The following is a 22,108-nucleotide window of genomic DNA, read 5'->3' as shown; positions in this document are numbered from 1 at the left end:
GAAACCTGAAAAGGGAGAATCTTCTGGACCCAGAAGATTTGGAAAGAAAAGTGTAGTCTGTTATGAATGCAAAGAACCGGGACATTTCACGAATGAATGTCCTAAGCTTCAGAGAGAAAAGCCAAGAAAAATATCTGAGAAGAAAAAAAATATGATGGATACTTGGGATGACTCAGATTCCTCTGATCAAGAGTTAGACTCTGAAGATGAGCAAGCAAATATAGCATTCATGGCAACTGTAGATGGTGAATAAGAATCAGCCTCTGACTCAGATTCTGAAGAGATATTTTCAGAACTATCTAGAGAAGAACTTGTTTCTAGTCTCTCAGAACTTCTAGAAATCAAAAGTAAACTTAGTATGAAATACAAATGTCTCAAAAAGACCTTTGCATCTGAAACTAAGAAACTTGAGATAGAAACTCTGGACTCAAGGAAAATGTTTTAAAACTAACAAAAGATGTTGAAAGTCTAAAAACATCTTCTAGTCCAGATGCTTCTATTCCAAGCACAAACAATATTCTTAAAGAATATGACTTGAGTTTCGGAAAGTTCCTATCTAGAAGTATATGTAGAAGCCAGATGGCATCTATGATATATGTAGTTAGTGGAAACAAGAGAATAGGTATAGGTTATGAGGGAGATATCCCACATAAACTGGAACCTGTTGACAATATGGTTATTAAATATAAACCTCTATATAAACAATTCCAGTATGGACATTCACATTATATTAAATACACATCACATCCTAGGAATTTCCATGTCACACACTCTAGGAAATATCATGCTGCACATTCTGATACTCCATACGCTAAATCTCAGTTTAATCAAAACATGAGAAAAACTAACCTCAAAGGACCCAAAAGAATGTGGGTACCTAAGGATAAAATTATCCATGTTGAAGATCTCCTTAACAGAACAAAAGACAAACATGTCATGGCAGGTAAAAAAGCAAAATTCAGAAGAAAGCTCTACACAGTGGACCAGTGGTATTGCGGAGATTCAGCTTGCAATAGAGTATGCTATCTTTTGATTTGTTTATAGAAGTATTTAATAATCTAGCAGTGCTTTTGTATTTTTCTTTCAAGTTATTTGTTGATAATGTCTATTTAGTGGGGTACCCGAATCTTGGATGCAGGTAATAAAATAACTTTAATTTGATATTTACTTTGCGTTTTGCAATTTAATGTGAATTTTTAAATAATAACTCTATATTGTTATATACGTATTTTAGGTATTTGATGATTCTACAGAATTAACACAAGATGATTTATATGATTTGCGACTTCGTTGGGCAAAATGTTTCTTTGAGTTATATAAAGATTAAGCTTTATCTGATGAGTTATATGGAATTGTCTATATTTTTTATTCGAGTTAGTTTCTTGACTTTGGTGTTGTCTGCTGACGTTAATTAGTGTTATTGTTTATTCTCAGCAAATATAATTTTGGTATTGTCTTCAAAAGCTACAACTCATCTTCTTAGATGTGGATGCATGTTGGTATTTCAAGTGCGCTAAAGAATTTAAATGGTTGGATATTTGTTGTTTTGTTATTTTATAGTAATCCACTGTGTGTAAACTTTCTTATAATTTTGTACCGTGTATCCTAAATTAATACTTTTGTAAATTTTGAAATGAAGAATTGCGTTGGAATTATATGAAAATTATATCCTTCACTGGTTAAAAAAATGAAAATAGTGACCTAAATGTGGTCTGTGTGCTGTGGAAAAAATGTGCAAAATAACGAACTAACTTTGGTCTATGTGGTATTTGAAACTTATATGAAAAATTAGGTAAAAAAATTACAGGTTAAAATAGGAAAAACAACTATTATACGCTTAAAAGCAGAAAACATATTACATTAGGCAAAATGCAAAACCGATGTAAAAACTTATCTATTACATCGGGCGAAATGGAAAATTGATGTAAAAACAATCTATTACATCAGACAAAGTAATCAACCGATGTAAAAAATGCGTATATATTTTTTTATAAAAAAATTGCATTATTTTTCACATCAGACATTTGAATTGAATCGATGTGGTATATTAATTTTTCACATCGGGTCTTGACCCGATGTAAAATGTCTCTGACTTATTACATCGCTTGGCTTTACATCGGGCCCAGACCCGATGTAAAAAGTACTTTTTGCCCGATGTAAAAAGTACTTTCTGCACTAGTGGCATAGGCCAATGAGGAAAACACTTTCATTCGTCTGCGGATAGTTGAACACTGCCCTCAGGTCGTCCTTACGAAAATAGATATTCGTAAGATCATACTTAAAAATGTTAACGACATTCTTTCAAACAATTTACCGAACAAATAAAGTTATAAAAATTCTAGTAAGATATTCCTAAAAATTATAATGATACAATGGAACTTTATTACTTTACATGTTTAAATGAAAGTTGTTGAAAGTTATTTGTAAAACCAGTTCAGCATTCAAATGTTCGTAAACAAAGTTATAAAGCAATGTGCATAACAGATCCAACCGTCCTTTCTCCAGTGCATAACTGGCGATAGACTGAACCACCATACTCAGAATCTGTCGGAAACAATCTCACTGCTGCAAAAAATGGAGGTTTAGAATACCTTGTACTTGTTGGTCAGTGCTATAGCAGAACAAATAGATAATAAGTTAAAGTTTGGTGCACGTTAGACGGATCCAAACAACTTGTTTACACCGTATATTAGAAGAGTGAATACGAAATGACTTTTAGAAGATTGTTCATTCATTTGAGTTTTTCCCAAAGATCCTAAATAAGAATAAACAGAAAAAATAGTCAAATTTCCCAAAGATCTAAAGAAGAATACGTTGTACTTGTTGTTGAAACAGTAAGTCGTTGAAATGTATAACCTGTAAGAGGCCTCACAACATAACTGTTTCTTTGGGATTCATTGTTATACACTACAAGAAATAAGACATTTCGCAGCGACTTTTTCTCAATGACAATTAATATGTTGGAAATAATGTGCATATAACAATGACTAATTTAAGTTGTTACAATAAGTTATTTTTTCTTAACAACATCATTATTGTTGCGAAAAATTACTTATCCCAACGAAAATTATTGTCGCAAAAAATAATTCATTTTTTTAATTTGCATATAACAATGATTGTTTTAAGTCGTTGCAATAAGTTATTGTTTTACAACAACCTCAATATCTTTGGGGAAAATGACGTGTTCCAACCACAATTAATGTTGCGAAAAGTAATTCAGTTATTTTTACTAGCATTTAGCAATAACAATTTAAGTCGTTGTAATAAGATTTTTTCTAACAATCTCCTTATCACTAAGAAAAATAATATAATTCTCAACAATAATTTTCGGCAAAACAGATTTTGATGCATCAAATATATTAATATTGTTGAAAGCAATCAAATATATTTACAACAACATGATTTCTTAATGGAAATTATACAATTTTTTCAAATATGTCATTCGATGGAGTAACAATATCTTTTAGAACAACACTGTTTGAAACCATATATTTAATAAAATATATTATTAATTGTTGATACTAAAATGAGATTTGATTGATTTTTCAATTAAAAATATAAATTTATTAAAAGAACAAATAAAATTAGTTAAATAAAGATGATTATTTAAAATCATATTAGTGAAATATTTTCCCGTATATAAAAATTTTTGACATCATATATTTCTCTTATTTACATTAGTAACATATATTAGTGAAATAATTACATAAATAATATATAAATAAAATTTCCATTTATTTTTTAAATTAAAAATAATTTTAAAATAAAAATATTAAACATAAATAATTAAAAAAAACTCATTTTTTCTCGTTGATAAAGTATTTTAAAGAGATTTTCTTTGTTCTTTTAATTACACAAAAAAAAGTAATTATTGTAATAAAAATTGTATAGTATAAATAATATAACTTTTATTTTTCCTACTGCATGTTTTTCACCAAAGTTTTTTTTACTGATCAAACTTCTGATTCTCCATTACTTAAAATAAATAGATTTGAAGAGATTGCCTCCCGACCCGTTCTAGACTTCAACGACACCATGTACATAGCCCGTCCTTATGCTCTTGGTATGATTTAGAAGATGAAGATGATTGGCACGTATTTTTTGGTTGCTTTTCTTTTAGTCAAAATTGGAGGGCAGCATGTTTGTCTTTATTAATTGAGCCCCGATCGAATACTTTCCATGATGTAAAGTCCCTAATTTTTTATGTTTGTAGCTGTTTACGGTGATTTCCGGTAAACAACCGCTAGTCTTCCAAACTATAATAAATATGATTTGGTTACTCGCAGGATCGACTAGATTGATCCTAGGACACATAGTCAAAAAGATTGTTATCAATGGTCATTCGAACCATAGTCATGATTCGTCTTCGTTAATAAGAATTGTTTCGAATAAAACGAGTAATCTTGACAATCACTTGGTTATACGTAAGTATAATTTCAGTGAAAGGATAAGTAAAATAACATATGAAACGAAAGTATTGTTAAAGCGTAAAGAATCTTAAAATGCAGGAATATTAAATACTTCAAAAGTAAATGACATGAAAGTAAAAATACAGAAATGTAAATGGCAAGAAGTAAATGAAATGCAATAATACTGAAAGATATTTGAAAACGAAAGAGAATACACATGTATTAAAATGGTGGTGTCATACGTACATTTTCTCAGCGAACTCTTTCTCTTAACACTTGATACTTGAGTAATATGTGAGTGATTTGTACAAAATGAACACACAGAATCCTAACATTAAGACTCCTATTTATACTAATTTCGACCTTAACGGCCCTACGCTAATCTAATGCCACATTTCTCATAAGAACTCCAGGGACGCCATCTGTTATTTAGACAGTTACGAAACCGTCTTCGAATTTCAAATCTTCCCGCCTGAGTCCTTCTTCGACGCGTGGCAGTGTATTTAAAAACACTACGAAAACACGCTAAGTAGTAATACTTGAACATATTTCATAAATTTTGTCTAAGTCCTCGAAGACATACACTTCTACTAGCTTCAGTATTCATTATCTTCATAACGAACTTAGAAGTCTTCATTCTCGAAGCATGGCCATCAGGAGCCATTCTTTTATTTTTAAGGGATGGTCATCAGTAACCATCTTTCCTTCGAATTTTTACTTCTTCGAAGAACCAATTTATAAAACGAAATCTTCAGCTAACAAATTGCCCCCAATAAATGCCTGTTTCGAAAATCAAGAGAAATAGGCGTTTCTTGCCATCATAAGATTTCGTCTCTTGTTGATCTTTGAAAGTTCCATGATTGCTGACTAACGTCATAATCATTGCTGACCCTGTTTCCAAAACGTCTTGTCATTTTCAAATATGTCTTCTCATAACTTACATTCCCACGTTTTTGACCTTACTTCTTGATCATTACTCCTACATACTAGGAGTAAAGCTAATTTATTCGACCGCCGTTGGATTAAATCACTAGCCGCCACGTGTCCCTTGGTTTTTACCCAAAAAGATTTAAAAAGGGTTTCCGTTAAACCTTTAAATACTTGGTTTTGCACTTTTATGCAACTTCTCATTCCTACTTCTTCATCCTCTTCAAAAAAACAAAACACTCTCAACCCTTTCAAAAAGCTTACTTTCCCAATCAAAACCTCTCCATGGCTTCATCTTCAAATGTTCTTCAACCTGTTCTGAAGCTCCAAACAACAACGCGGCCTGGGAACAAGAACACATTCCAAACCCTAATACCGCAGAAGTGCGCGCTATTTACGCTTCCCAGGTAATCATTCCCTTTGAACTTTCTGGAAAACCTCTTGCTTTTATGGGTCCGTTACCAGATGAAAACAATTCATCTATGAACAGATTCTTCCCCGCTTATTACAAAACTAGACCCTTAGTTAGTAAGATTAAGATAGATGAAGATGGTCGTTCCCCCTTAGGAGAATCTGCTAATACTGAAGAAACTTCAACTGTGCCCCCTTTGGCTTTGGCGAAAATTAGGTTAAACTATATGACCAACTTTGTAAAAGTGTTTAGGTCAATCCCTTTAGCCAAAGATCCTGATTTGTACTATGCCTGGTTAGAAAAAGTAGAGAGAACGAAAGGATCTTTCTGGAAATCGTTAGGCATATATGATTTGATTCAACTGTCAAAAACAGGCTTAGAATATAACCAACCCATGTTAGTAGCAGCGGTTCACTTTTGGGATGCTTCTCACAACACTTTCCATCTCCCATGTGGGATGGTTACCCCCACTCTCTTTGATATAGCTGCTATTACGGGACTTCGACCAACCGGGGAGACCTTCGATCCCAATGAGATGGATACTGATACTATTGGTTTTAATGAATCAACAGTTACTTACACTGCTTTTATCCAGAAGCACCATGACAAAACGCAAGAAGAAGTTTCTGATGAAGAACATATTGCTTTCTTGGCATTATGGCTCTCACGATCTGCCTTCTGCTCAAGATCCATACAGGTCGCAAAGAGATACCTTTGCATGGCTAATCAGCTACATGCTGGAAAAAAAGCTCAACCTAAGCCAGTTACTTTTAGGATCTCTTTATGAAAATTTTAGCGAAGCCTCGAACCTTACCAAAAACTACAAAATTGGCACTCTGCTTTTTGCTGGTCCTTTCTGGCTACTGCAACTGTGGCTTAATGCTACGTTCGAAACTCATCTTCCTTTTCGAGGCAATGTCAACGAAGAAGATAACAAAATTAAGAATCGAACTATAGAAGGAACCAGGTTGGCTTACCTAACTCCAAAAGAAGAAATTGGGAAGCTTCGTGAACATTTTCTAGCATATACAATGATGTTCGCCCAGCGCAATCAGTTCGATCCTACTATGGCTCCGTTCGTACACAGAACAATTGGTCCTGAATGGTTTACTCGAAGGTTCCCATCAACATCTCAGGATCAACAAACTGAGTCTATGGAAATTTGGGAGGCCTTTCTGACCCCAAGGTTGTTTTCTCCTCGCCTTCGACCATCAAAAGGTCAATGTGTCCTTGTATGCTACCAACCAAATCTGGTTTCGAGACAGTTTGGGTTGGTTCAAGTAAAACCCAAGTGTTTATATGAGAAAAGGAACCATATGTGTTTCCATACCTTGTACCTGACTGAAGAAGAATGTGAATCAAAAATCAACAAATACGTTGGTGTCACCAATCTTTCTCCTATTCCTTTCGAACCTGCTTCTTATTCTACACCAGACTTTCACCAGTGGTGGACGGATTACTATACTTCTCAAATCTTTGATGCCGATGGTCTTACTCAAGAACTAACTGCAGCTTTTGCTGATGTGCAGGAGAATTTTCAAAAAGGTACTTCGACTCACATTAAAGAAATCCAAGCTTTTCAAAAATTCTTTGAAACTATCTACAGGCCTGATGATCTTAGTCGGACCGTTCGTGAGGCTGCAGTCATTTTGTGCGAAAAGTTTTCCGCCAAACTGGATAAGTTGAAATTGCCCTCGTATGTTCGACCTAAACTACGTTATGAAGTGGCTTTCAAACTTAATCCTCCAAAATTCCCTCCACTGCCAAGTGCAGATTTTGGTGTGGCTCTAAGCCCCCCTTTTCCAAATTGGTTTGTGTGTGGCAACGTTTTAAGAGATCTTCAAGAAAGTACTAAAAAACGTGTTGAACAAGTGGTTCCGACTAAGCATACCTTGGATACTTTCAAAGGACATCTTCATATAGATCTTGAACATGTTCGTGTCTTGACTCCAATACCTGAAGGTTTGGATTCAGACAATTTTTCGACTGACTTTTCTTTTCTTTGCTGATATACTGATTTCAGTTTCAACTACAGCTGTTGCTCGAAGGAGGAAGATTAAAGAAGCTCCTACCCAAAAGGATTCTGGGGCATCTAAAAGCAACAAACCAAGTGAGAGTGACTCCATTGTTACTGACAAGAAGCCCACGGTACATACCCACTTTATATTCTTAATCTTGTATAATCTGTGAGAAGTACTCATTTTGCTTAATATATATATTTTCCAGAGCTCGAAACCCCCCACAGGTTCGAAACGGAAAGTCTCTTCAACAGTTGTCTCAGATGATGACGATAAATCTCCTCCTCGTACCAGACAAGGACATAGAAAGAGACAAAAAGCTGTTACCCCTTCAGGAAAAGAGAAAGGGGTAAGTTCCTCCAAAGTTGCTTCTCCTGGCGACAAGGCATCTTCTGAAGAATCTCCTCTGAAAACCGCCAGTAATGCTTTCGTTGTCGAAAGCCATAATTCAAGTCCAGACAATATCCCAACCAAGGTATTTGGGTTTCAACCCACATACTATCTTGTAATTTTAACTAAATGATTAAACCGACATCTTACCTTGTTTATTGCAGGATGATGCTGGCACTGCCACTTCAGGTCTTAAGGCTCCTGATCTCACTATTAATGTTGATAAACTTCACGGTAATCGTAACTCTTTCACTTTCATCGATAAACTCCTCAAAGCCTTATCCTTACGACTAATTCTGGTTTGTTTAACACAAATATCTCTCAAAACAAAACTCATGTTCTCTCACCAGTCTTCGAAGACGCTAGGCCACTCACCACCATATTGCCTAATGAACCAGTCGAAGAAAGCCAATCTACTGACGAATCCCCACCTACTCATCAAGACAAAAATTTGGAAGAAGATCATCCATTCTCAGGCAGCGACAATGTGAATCCACAACCACATGACAGCGAAGACACTGCATCGGAACAAGATGCTATGGAGGAAACTTCTAAACCGGAAAAACACAATCCTCAAGAAACTTCAGCCCTAGACACAGAAACCACTCCTGGGACAACTTCGAAGCCTACCCCTGCGAAGCCTACTCCTTTGGAACTGGAACAGCTTAAGCAAACTGATCCTCTGAGTTTTCTAAAGGCTATTATGAATGTGAATACTTCTTCGCCTTCAGAACTTGATGTCTCTCCAGCTGTCGTTATAGAATCTAGTGACAAGGAAGACATTCCCAACCTCCTTCGACAGATAAAAGAAAAGTTCTTTGGGGTCAATCTCATGGATGTTGTTAGCCGGGAACCTATTAAGAGTCACAACTTAAATCAACTCTTAAAGAAAGTGGATTTGTTTCGAGTCTCAACAGAAGTTTCAGAGATAATTGTTTTGCTGGGTTCTCTAGTTGAACAGCTCGAGGCCAACATTCTTCGAAAGCAAAATATCGAAAAGGAACTATCTGAGAAAATGGCCTCTCATGACTCTTCATGGAATTCTGCTGTGGATGCAACGAAACAAGGTGAGGCCCTCAAGCTTAAACATTCAGAAAATCAGAAGGCTTTTGATGATTACGAGAAGAACATCAACTCCTGGAAGCAAGAGATAAAGGCCCTCGAAGAAAAGATAAAGGAAGCTGAACATTGTCAAGTGTAACACCCCAATTCTACCCAAAGCATTTAGGCAAGAAAATATCAGAGTATTTAAAATTTCATACAACACAATTAGTATGTTACACTAAGTAACCAAACAATAACCTTGAAAACAAACGGACATCACCGATGTCAAAAGCATACACACCTGCCAATAACATGATACATAACACACGGAAGATATGAACATATATATATATATATACGTATAGCTCTCACTCTCAAAGAGGAGTTTTCCAAAATAAAGTGTTTACGATACACAATGGCACGTTATCACATATACATGTTCAAAAGAGTCATATACAAATAAATAACAACAGACTCCCGACTACCCAGTGTTACATATCAGAGCGACCGACAAGACCAACTGGAGAACTACCTCTTCCAAAAGACTCCTAAAGCGGCTAATCTGCAGGATGCCACTCAAGCATCAAATCAGCAGAAGGGTGATAATATAATTCATAATGAAAGCATGACAATTATAGTAATGCCAACAAGTATCATCAATAATCACACAACCAAGTAATCCACTAAGTCAACCACAGTCAATGTATAAGTAATGCGACACATGAATGGTAACATAAATTATAAAGACTGACGATGATGAATGAGACTCGACTATGCATATGCATGTGGTACCAAATCCGGAGTAAAACTCCCCTTGTCATTATGTCAAATACACCTTTGCCGAGCATTATGCTGGGACTTCTTTCCCTCAGGAAAATACACCTTTGTCGAGCATCAAGCTACGACTAAATGTCATCGAGCATTTAGCCCCCACTGATGACCTCTTGCCACTCGGGCAAATACACCTTTTTACCGAGCAATAAGCTCCCACTGGTAATAATTGCCAATTCAGGCCACCTGCTAATAGCATTCCGCCATTAACGTAATGAAATGTTATGCTGTGCAAATACATGACTCTATTACACGACAACAACAACATCAACAATATAACACGGTCACATACCCACGTTACACCGTTTATATTCTATCCAAAAGGATACATCACCAATTAATAACATCGTTATCAATTACATCACACCATAATTACCACACAGGCATTAATAAGCACACAGCACACATTCACCGTCAAAACATACTAGCCACATCGGCATAAATGATCGCATAATTGCATCACATCAAATTAATATTGGCCATTGGCCCACAACTCCATCAATACATCATTAACAAGTTGTAATAACAACAATTCAACAATGATAACACATCATTCTCATAACAACATTTACTTGCCATAAGGCCACACATCATGTTAATAACAAACAACCAAACATCGTCTCATATCAAGAACGAACATTCATTAACACATAACACATATGAACATGATCTCATGTTATCGACAACTAATCACACAACGCATCATCATGATTTATCATGCACTAGTTCACAAAACCATTTATGCAAATCAACCAACCACTATGATTATTTACCAATCATATCGCGCATATAAACAATTATGTGTTTTCATCAACAACACCTCATAACTAACTAATAAAAAGCTAACCAAGCCTATACTATCATGTAGAACATCCAACTAGCTTCCTAACACTTCGAACGGCGTATGAAACGGAGCTACGGATCAAAAGTTACAAGGTTTCAAAGTTTGGATAATTGAACATACTACACAACTCATCACTTGATCCTAATAAAAATAATGGGATACTACATCCTATGAATCATTTAATTAGATAATAATATAGGTTATTGCGTTAGCTTTCCGACGCTTCGAACGGCGACAAAATCGGAGTTACGGTTCAAGAGTTATGAAGTTTCAAAGTTTTGGAAAAACATAAAAAGCTGTCATCCGCTTCAGCTCCGCTCAACGGACCTTCGCAGAGAATTTTCTGCAACAGAACCTCCGCTCAGCGGACCCACCTCCGCTCAGCGGACCTGCGTAAACCCAGAAAAAACCAGAACGCACCAGAACTGTTCCAAGCCCCTTATACCAACTAAAACCACTCCCAAACATCATTATAACACTAATACAACACATACAAACCATAGAAACAACCTAACATCAAACTTTTCATGGTTGATCCATCAATCTATCTCAAAACCTAACTTTTTATACAAACTCAATCAAGCCATAGAAAAGGAAAACAAACATGATCAATCACCACAACACAACAAGGATATCATTTATTCATCATACAATCATTCTCAAACAAACTTAGATCAAACAAAGATCACACAAGAAAATTGTGAAAATTGGAACAAGAAGAACAAGAACAAGAACAAGACTATAAGAATCATACATCCAAGATAAATTAGATTCACCCCCTTACCTTGCTATAGCAACGATCGGAACTCGAATCGGTCGAGAATCCACCAATCTACACTTTTTCCTTCTTTTCCTCTTCTTCTTTCTCTCTTCTCTTTCTTTCTTTCCTTTCTTTCTCTTCTTTTTCTTTCTATCTTTGTTTTCTTTATAAAGAAAATATCTTCCCCGCGGAAATGACCAAAATGCCCCTACGCTCAAATATCGTTCAAACGCCCCAAAACGCGGAATATTACCTTACTAATATTTCTAGTACCAAAAATATGAAAACCTTCAATTAAATATTAGTCCGCCATCCTGAACTAATACCGACTGAAACGACTCCAAAAACGGTAAAATTCCAATAAATGTCACAAACGTCCAAATCAACTATATACTTATTTTCCGGGCGTTACAACTCTCCCCCACTTAGAAGATTTCCGTCCTCGGAAATATCCCAAACACAAACAAACTTGGATACGCCCTTGTCTCCGACTAACCAACTATCAAGCCACGAAAGCAACGACACAATCAGCGCCAAACAACGAATTACTCTAGCTAAAAGCAAAACAACCAAAACACAACAACGACAACGAGATGCAATGCCCATACAATGCACTCATCGACTAACACCAAAACACAAGAAATAACCAAGACACAGACAACAACCCGGTCGCACAACATCCAAATAACCATGCCAAGACATAGCAGTCAAACATGTAACCAAAACATCTGGTGGTCTTATCATTCCTACCACATCCACTGTCCACAATTTGAACTCTAACAATTCATACACACACGAACTGCGTCATTTCACGCTTCCGATGCGCACTCTGATTTCCCAAAACAAACAGTTTTACCAATTTCATAACCAACTTCCAACTCCTCCTAGTATTCACTAGAAACTCATTGTTCTCTCTTAACATACTCAACCTCTTAATCTGCCGTGTCAGCTCGCACACCAGACAAAAGTCTTTGTATTATCCAATCAAAGGCAAAAAGCCAATCCAAACACATCCTTGTTTCACAACACAAGTCCTCATAGATCCTTAAGTGACCAAATCGCCCTCTCAGCCTGACCATCCGTTTGAGGACGAGACGCCAAACCCAACGCAACATCGTACCCAAAGTACTTTGCGAACCTTCTCAAAATTCTAGAAATGAACCTCGGATCTCAATCTAAACAATACCTTTCGAAACACCATGCAAACAAACAAACCAACAAACAATTTTATCAACATACCACTCGCCAGTACTTCCATCAGTTAATCCATTCTTATCGAATTAACGTGAACAGTTTTCGTCAATATATCCACAATGACTCAAATCGCCTCACAATTACTCGACGTCCTCGGCAAACCAGAAACAAAATCCATAGAAATGCTATTCCACTTCTACTCAGGAATGGATAACAGTTACATTAAACTAGACGACTCCTGACAAGTCAAACACAAATCTCGATCCGAATAATTAGTGCCTTCGAATTTCCCAAACAGAAATAACAACTGCCAACTCCAAATCTTGTGACAGATAAATCCTTTCAAAAATCTTAACTTGCATAAAAACATAAACCTCCACTTACCCCTTTCTGCATTAGAACTTCTTGCAAACCCAACAAAGAAACATCTCAAAACACCACAAATAGTTCTAACAGATCCGGCAAAATATCAATCCTCGAAAGTGGATACTTTTCCTTAATTGCCACTTTTCTCAATTGTCTAAAATCGACAAGAAGCCTGATAGAACCTTCCTTCTTAACCAACAAAACACGTGCACCCTACAGCGGCACACTCGAACAAACAAACTTCTTCTCAAGAAAATCCTTAAGTTGACTCCTCAACTCTTCCAACTCAGAAGTTGGCATCCGATACGGAACCCTCGACACAACAATAGTTCTAGGAACTAAATCCATCAAAACAGAACTCCAAGACAGAATTCCTCTTTCGATGATGAATCAATTAAACCTTCAAGAAACACCTATACAAATGCGCAACTATCCGCGATTCCCACAATTACTCTTTCTCAAGGACATCCAAAGTCGTCGACAACATAAACAACGTCGTACCACCTTGCACCGACTCATTCACTTCCAATATTATCAAACTAGCCAGATAAGCCTATCACATCCAATACGATTCTGTCTACTATCAACAAGAGATTAAGGGTGATCAAGTCCTCAATTTGTCAATAGGTAGCCGACAATCATAATAGAGTATAAACTATCAGTACCAACATTAATAATATTCTTTTCCAACTTTTGCTCATAGCACAGAAGCACTATGATTCCATAATTCACAAATCTCCCAAGATTATCTAAACCAGCTAACACCGACGTCCGGTAGCTACGTACCAAAACACTTCTAACAATATCTCAAAACAAAATACCTGAGATCCTACTCTTCTCTTCGTACTCCTAATTCTTACTCGAGTTCCAAAACGTTTCCAACAACCTCAATAACTCCTACAACAATGTCTACCACAATAATTTCCTTAGTCATTGATCCAACAACGACACCTCACACAAGGCTACTCAAACAACAACTTCATAGTCCATCAGTAGCGTTAGAGCATCACAACTCTCTAAATTCCATTCCCTAGAAATAACCAAAATCTACTCCGAGACACTCCAACTCGATTAACAACCGAAGTCTTAAGTCCAAGTCGCCTTCACTTCAGAAAACAACAAAGTCCAACAACACTAGTACTGCTGCCCTCAATAGCATACTAACATCTTGCAACTGAAACATATCCGAGAAGCATATGTTCTCCCCCACTTAGCTTCAAACCATACCTGCATACAACCGGCTAGAGGCATAACAAGTATTGACAGTGCTCCACACACTTATCATGTACTGAGGAATTAAACAACATTAGACAACACTGGCCGGACAGACCAACCTACTCTGATACCACTAATGTAACACCCCAATTCTACCCAAAGCATTTAGGCAAGAAAATATCAGAGTATTTAAAATTTCATACAACACAATTAGGATGTTACACTAAGTAACCAAACAAACACCTTGAAAACAAACGGACATCACCGATGTCAAAAGCATACACACCTGCCAATAACATGATACATAACACACGGAAGATATGAACATATATATACGTATAGATCTCACTCTCAAAGAGGAGTTTTCCAAAATAAAGTGTTTACGATACACAATGGCACGTTATCACATATACATGTTCAAAAGAGTCATATACAAATAAATAACAACAGACTCCCGACTACCCAGTGTTACATATCAGAGCGACCGACAAGACCAACTGGAGAACTACCTCTTCCAAAAGACTCCCAAAGCGGCTAATCTGCAGGATGCCACTCAAGCATCAAATCAGCAGAAGGGTGAGAATATAATTCATAATGAAAGCATGACAATTATAGTAATGCCAACAAGTATCATCAATAATCACACAACAAAGTAATCCACTAAGTCAACCACAGTCAATGTATAAGTAATGCGACACATGAATGGTAACATAAATTATAAAGACTGACGATGATGAATGAGACTCGACTATGCATATGCATGTGGTACCAAATCCGGAGTAAAACTCCCCTTGTCATTATGACAAATACACCTTTGCCGAGCATTATGCTGGGACTTCTTTCCCTCAGGAAAATACACCTTTGTCGAGCATCAAGCTACGACTAAATGTCATCGAGCATTTAGCCCCCACTGATGACCTCTTGCCACTCGGGCAAATACACCTTTTTACCGAGCAATAAGCTCCCACTGGTAATAATTGCCAATTCAGGCCACCTGCTAATAGCATTCCGCCATTAACGTAATGAAATGTTATGCTGTGCAAATACATGACTCTATTACACGACAACAACAACATCAACAATATAACATGGTCACATACCCACGTTACACCGTTTATATTCTATCCAAAAGGATACATCACCAATTAATAACATCGTTATCAATTACATCACACCATAATTACCACACAGGCATTAATAAGCACACAGCACACATTCACCGTCAAAACATACTAGCCACATCGGCATAAATGATCGCATAATTGCATCACATCAAATTAATATTGGCCATTGGCCCACAACTCCATCAATACATCATTAACAAGTTGTAATAACAACAATTCAACAATGATAACACATCATTCTCATAACAACATTTACTTGCCATAAGGCCACACATCATGTTAATAACAAACAACCAAACATCGTCTCATATCAAGAACGAACATTCATTAACACATAACACATATGAACATGATCTCATGTTATCGACAACTAATCACACAACGCATCATCATGATTTATCATGCACTAGTTCACAAAACCATTTATGCAAATCAACCAACCACTATGATTATTTACCAATCATATCGCGCATATAAACAATTATGTGTTTTCATCAACAACACCTCATAACTAACTAATAACAAGCTAATCAAGCCTATTCTATCATGTAGAACATCCAACTAGCTTCCTAACACTTCGAACGGCGTATGAAACGGAGCTACGGATCAAAAGTTACAAGGTTTCAAAGTTTGGATAATTGAACATACTACACAACTCATCACTTGATCCTAATAAAAATAATGGGATACTACATCCTAAGAATCATTTAATTAGATAATAATATAGGTTATTGCGTTAGCTTTCCGACGCTTCGAACGACGACAAAATCGGAGTTACGGTTCAAGAGTTATAAGGTTTCAAAGTTTTGGAAAAACAGAAAAAGCTGTCATCCGCTTCAGCTCCGCTCAGCGGACCTTCGCAGAGAATTTTCTGCAACAGAACCTCCGCTCAGCGGACCCACCTCCGCTCAGCGGACCTGCGTAAACCCAGAAAAAACCAGAACGCACCAAAACTGTTCCAAGCCCCTTATACCCACTAAAACCACTCCCAAACATCATTATAACACTAATACAACACATACAAACCATAGAAACAACCTAACATCAAACTTTTCATGGTTGATTCATCAATCTATCTCAAAACCTAACTTTTTATACAAACTCAATCAAGCCATAGAAAAGGAAAACAAACATGATCAATCACCACAACACAACAAGGATATCATTTATTCATCATACAATCATTCTCAAACAAACTTAGATCAAACAAAGATCACACAAGAAAATTGTTGAAATTGGAACAAGAAGAACAAGAACAAGAACAAGACTATAAGAATCATACATCCAAGATAAATTAGATTCACCCCCTTACCTTGCTATAGCAACGATCGGAACTCGAATCGGTCGAGAATCCACCAATCTACACTTTTTCCTTCTTTTCCTTTTCTTCTTTCTCTCTTCTCTTTCTTTCTTTCCTTTCTTTCTCTTCTTTTTCTTTCTATCTTTGTTTTCTTTATAAAGAAAATATCTTCCTCGCGGAAATGACCAAAATGCCCCTACGCTCAAATATCGTTCAAACGCCCCAAAACGCGGAATATTACCTTACTAATATTTCTAGTACCAAAAATATGAAAACCTTCAATTAAATATTAGTCCGCCATCCTGAACTAATACCGACTGAAACGACTCCAAAAACGGTAAAATTCCAATAAATGTCACAAACGTCCAAATCAACTATATACTTATTTTCCGGGCGTTACATCAGGCAGCCATACAAAAAGCCAACCAACAGGATTTGCTCGAAGTGGTGCAATCGGGGATTAAACATTTCGAAACTGCGCAGAAATTAGTGCCAGAGATTGAAAGATTGAAGAAACACCGGGCGTTACTTGAGCTTCGTATGTCTTCGTGGGAGACTCAATATTTGAAGATCAAAAATAGCCTCCCTGAGGATTTTAACTAGCTGTTTCCAATCCTGTATTTTGTTGAATTTTCGTTTTGTAATCGAACCTTTTGTAGAAACATCTATTTGTATGCTTGACTTCTATTTTCATTCCGTCTATGTTTCTAATATTCGCAAGCACTATCTTTTAGCAAATCTTTCAAGTTCTGCCAGAATATATCTTCAGATTTTCCACAGTGATTTTATTTAATGCAACATGTAGACCCTGACCATCCTTCGCAGCATCCTTGTCTTTAGACTTGACGTTTCCACTTCTCTAGCCATAATCATTATTAAACAGTGACGTCACTCTCTTCAAAACGTCTATTTGAGACGTGCGTGCATCAGTTTCATGATTACTTCTCAACTTCCAAGGGCGGGAAACGGCGGAAGCCTTAACTCCCTTTTTGGAAAACCAAATGCAGTCTAATCAATCATCAACATTTAAACCGACCTTCAGTATCCCATGTCTATATAAAGGGTCTAATATTACTTTCACTTCTTCATTCCTGTGCTTTCTCACATACTAACAACAGAAAAGAAAAACCAACTTCTTTCTCTAAACCCTTTTTCTGAAATGGCTGCACCTCTTTCTTTCAACAACATAAAAGCTCTTATCAAGAAAGAATTCAAACTTTCTGAAGATGAACTTGATAACAACTTCATCAGCCTCGAAAACCTCTTTGTCAACCAAGAACTGAACTTCTACTTTGGAGAAATCCTGGAGGGTCCTGTCTACCCCAACATGTTGGTAGATTTCTGGATGTTTGCATCTCTACGCATAGATCCTGAAGGTAGGACTACCATTGTTTCTGAGGTTCGACATGCTCATATCAGCATCACTCACACCACCATTGCCAACCTAATGAGATGCAATAATTCTGGGGAAACTTTTGATGATAACAGCTTCAACATGACTACTCATCTCATGTTGAGGACTCTCATGGACAACGACCCCTTCAGTGCCAAGGTTATCAGGATCTGGCATCAACTGCTTGTGGGTAACTTCCATCCTCGGAGGCTTGATGAAAACAGCATCATGGTTGAAGATTTGGAGTTTATTCTCTGTGGTCTTCGAGGGAAGAAGATTAACTTTCCTTTGATGATTTTCAAAGGACTTGTTAAGGCTGTTTCCATAGGTGTCACACGTCAAGGGACTGTGACCTGTCTTCCCTATGGGAGACTCCTCTCTTACATTTTCCTTAAGAAAGGAGTAGTGAGGAGGATGCGCAATTCCGGATCCATAGACATGTTCGAAGCCGAAAGCTTGCCTGTGCTGTCCTTGGAGGGTTTAGACCAAAGGATTAATTAGCAAGTGTTTGCCTTAGGTTTTTATGCTTTCTTTTTGTAATCTCGGAAGTTTCTAGATCATGTTCTTTCTGTGTTTGAATGAAAATATTTTGGTGTTTTCTTTGACTCTTTTCCTTTAATTTATCAACCCATTCTGATTGTAAAGCCATTTTGATCAATGCAACGTATATGTTTTGATACATGCCTGACCATTTTGGCTTTCGTAGTACCCTGAATGTCTACGTTTTTGCAATCTTTACTTCGTACATGCTTGGTTTATATCTCTTCAAATATTTCCCGTTTACTCTCAAGATCCTACGATCATCTGCCAACTCTTCAATTTCGTAAGCATTGTTCGAAAATACCTTTAAGATTCGAAAGGGTCCTTCCCAGTGTGGGGACCATTTACCAAGTGCCTGATTCTTTCGATCTATAGGTAAAATAACTTTCCAAACTAGGTCATTATTAATAAATGTTTTACCTTTCACCTTTTTGTTGTATGCTCTGGACACTCTTTCCTTTTGTCTTTTTATCATTTCCAGCGCTCGAAGTCTATCTTCATCCAAATCTACCAACTCATTCATCATTAACTCCCAGTACACGTTGGGAGGAATATCTGCTTGTCTTTGTATCCTTACTGATTGCAAATATATCTCGATTGGAAGTACTGCATCATGTCCAAACGTCAACTGGAAAGGAGTTGTGTTTGTAGCTTCTTTTGGAGATATTCGACAAGCCCAAAGTGCTTGGCCCAAAGTCTTATGCCAATTCTTGGGTTTCTTTCCCACATGTTTTTTAATAAGGCCAATTATTATTTTGTTTGCTGCTTCAACTTGTCCATTTGCTTGAGCATAGTAAGGTGTAGAAGTAAATAACTTGAAACCTATTTATTTGGCAAAGTCTTGCATTTTTCGTCCAGTAAAGACTGATCCTTGATCAGTTGTTATACTTTCTGGGATTCCAAACCTATATATAATATGTTTCTGAATAAACTCAATCACGGCCTCTTGATCCACATTCGCCAGTGGTATTGCTTCGACCCATTTCGTGAAATAGTCTATTCCTACTAATATGTACCTTTGACCTTTAGACGACTTGGGGTGAATTTCTCCAATCAAATCTAATGCCCATCCCCTAAAAGGCCAAGGTTTCACTATTGTACTTAATTCGTTTGCTGGAGCGTGTTGGATGCCTGCATGTTCTTGGCACTCTTGACACCCTTTCGCAAACTCTATGCAATCTTTTAACATCGAAGGCCAGTACATCCCATAACGAAACAAAAGCCATTTCATTTTGTGCCCTGCTTGATGTGCACCACATGCTCCACTGTGTACGTTCGACAGGGCCAGATATGCTTCTGCTTCACCCAAGCATTTCAATAATACCCCTTCAGGAGTTTTCTTGAACAATTCATTTCCCATCAGGAAATATGACAGGGCTCTATACTTGATTTTCCTGTCTGTATCCGTCGAAGGATTTTTTAGATAGTTTATTATTGGACTCCTCCAATCTGTATCTGCCAATGAGTCTATGTTTAATACTTCAAATTCTTCTTTGTTGGCATAACCCAATTGTGAATTCTCTAGGTCACTTGGGGAAAGTTTAGTAGACATTGCTCTCCCTCTTACTTCAATCAATTCCTCTAACTTCTCTTTTGATACTTTGTATCCTGAAGCTAATTGTGCCAAGTCGTTTGCTTCTTGGTTATTTATCCTTGATATGTGTTTTAATTCCACATATTCGAATTTCTTGAGTAGCCTATTTGCTATGACAAAATACATGATCAAATTTTCTTTGATGCACTTGTATTCCTTTGTCAATTGTTTAATGACCAATTCGGAGTCTCCTTTAATTTCGACTCTGGTTGCCCCCAATTCTAACAAAGCTTCAAGTCCAAAAATTAATGCTTCGTATTCAGCTTCGTTGTTGGAGCATAATGGACCTTCGATTTTATACTTGAGCTTTGTTGGAATTCCATCAGGAGAAATTATCAACATTCCAACTCCAGTTCCTTCTCTATGCGTTGAACCATCGAAGTATAACTTCCAGGGTTTTAAACCCACATACTGTTGATGACTCTCAACTACTGCGTGGTCGACAATGAAGTCTGACACAATTTGACCTTTCATTGCCTTGAGAGGCTGAAATATTAATGTATATTCAGTAAGGGCTAAAGCCCACTTACCAATTCGACTATGTAGTATTGGCTTGGATAACATATGTTTAATAACATCACAATGAGATGAAACATAGACATCAACTGGCTTTATATAATACTTAAGTTTGATACAAGAGAAATACAAGCAAAGGCAGAGCTTTTCTATAGCAGTATATCTAGACTCTGCATCATTGAGTACTCTACTTAAGTAATAAATGGCTCTTTCGATGCCATTCTCATCTTCTTGCGCCAGCATGCTGCCTATTGTTTTATCCGATGCTGAAATGTATAGGCGCATGTGCTTCTTCCCGATTGGGGGAGATAAGATTGGTGGACAAGTCAAGTATTGCTTGATCTGATCGAAAGCTTCTTGATGTTCAGCACGCCACTCAAATTTTCCTTGCTTAAGCCGTAGTAGAGGTGAGAAAGCTTGCGTGCGTCCACTCAAATTAGAGATAAATCTCCTTAAGAAATTTATCTTTCCCAATAATGATTGTAGTTCTTTCTTTGTGGACGGAGACTTGGTTTCCATTATGGCTTTCGTCTTATTCTGGTTAATTTCTATTCATTTTTTGTGGACTACGAAACCCAAGAAATCACCTGCCTGCACAAAGAAAGCACATTTTAGGGGGTTCATCTTCAAGCCATGTTTCCTCATTCTTTCGAATGATTGGCTCAAATGATCGAGATGACTTATATCCGAGGTAGATTTTACCACAATGTCATCTATATATACTTGCATGAATGTTTCTATAAAGTCATGGAATATAGAATTCATTGCTCTTTGATAAGTTGCCCCAGCATTTTTTAAACCAAAAGGCATTACAACCCATTCGTAAGTGCCTATTGCCCCTGGGCAACGAAATGCTGTTTTGGATACATCATCCTCTGCAATAAAGATTTGATTGTATCCAGAATATCCATCCAACATGCTCAAATACTCGAAGCCTGCGGCTGAGTCTACTAGCATTTCTGCTACAGGCATGGGATATTCGTCTTTAGGAGTGGCTGCATTAAGATCACGAAAGTCTATGCATACTCTTAATGAACCATTCTTTTTAATTACAGGTACTATATTAGCAATCCATTCAACATACCTTGTAGTTCGGATAAACTTGCAACGTAGAAGCCTTTCGACCTCTGCTTTAATCTTCGAATGAATCTCTGACGCGAATCTCCTGGGAGTTTGCTTTACAGGCATCTTCCCTTCTTTTATTGGTAGTTTCAATTCGACCAAGTCTCTT

The sequence above is a fragment of the Vicia villosa genome, unplaced genomic scaffold (genome assembly GCF_029867415.1).
Source record: "Vicia villosa cultivar HV-30 ecotype Madison, WI unplaced genomic scaffold, Vvil1.0 ctg.000530F_1_1_3, whole genome shotgun sequence".
Lineage (NCBI taxonomy): Eukaryota > Viridiplantae > Streptophyta > Magnoliopsida > Fabales > Fabaceae > Vicia > Vicia villosa.
This window is presented reverse-complemented; position numbering follows the sequence as displayed.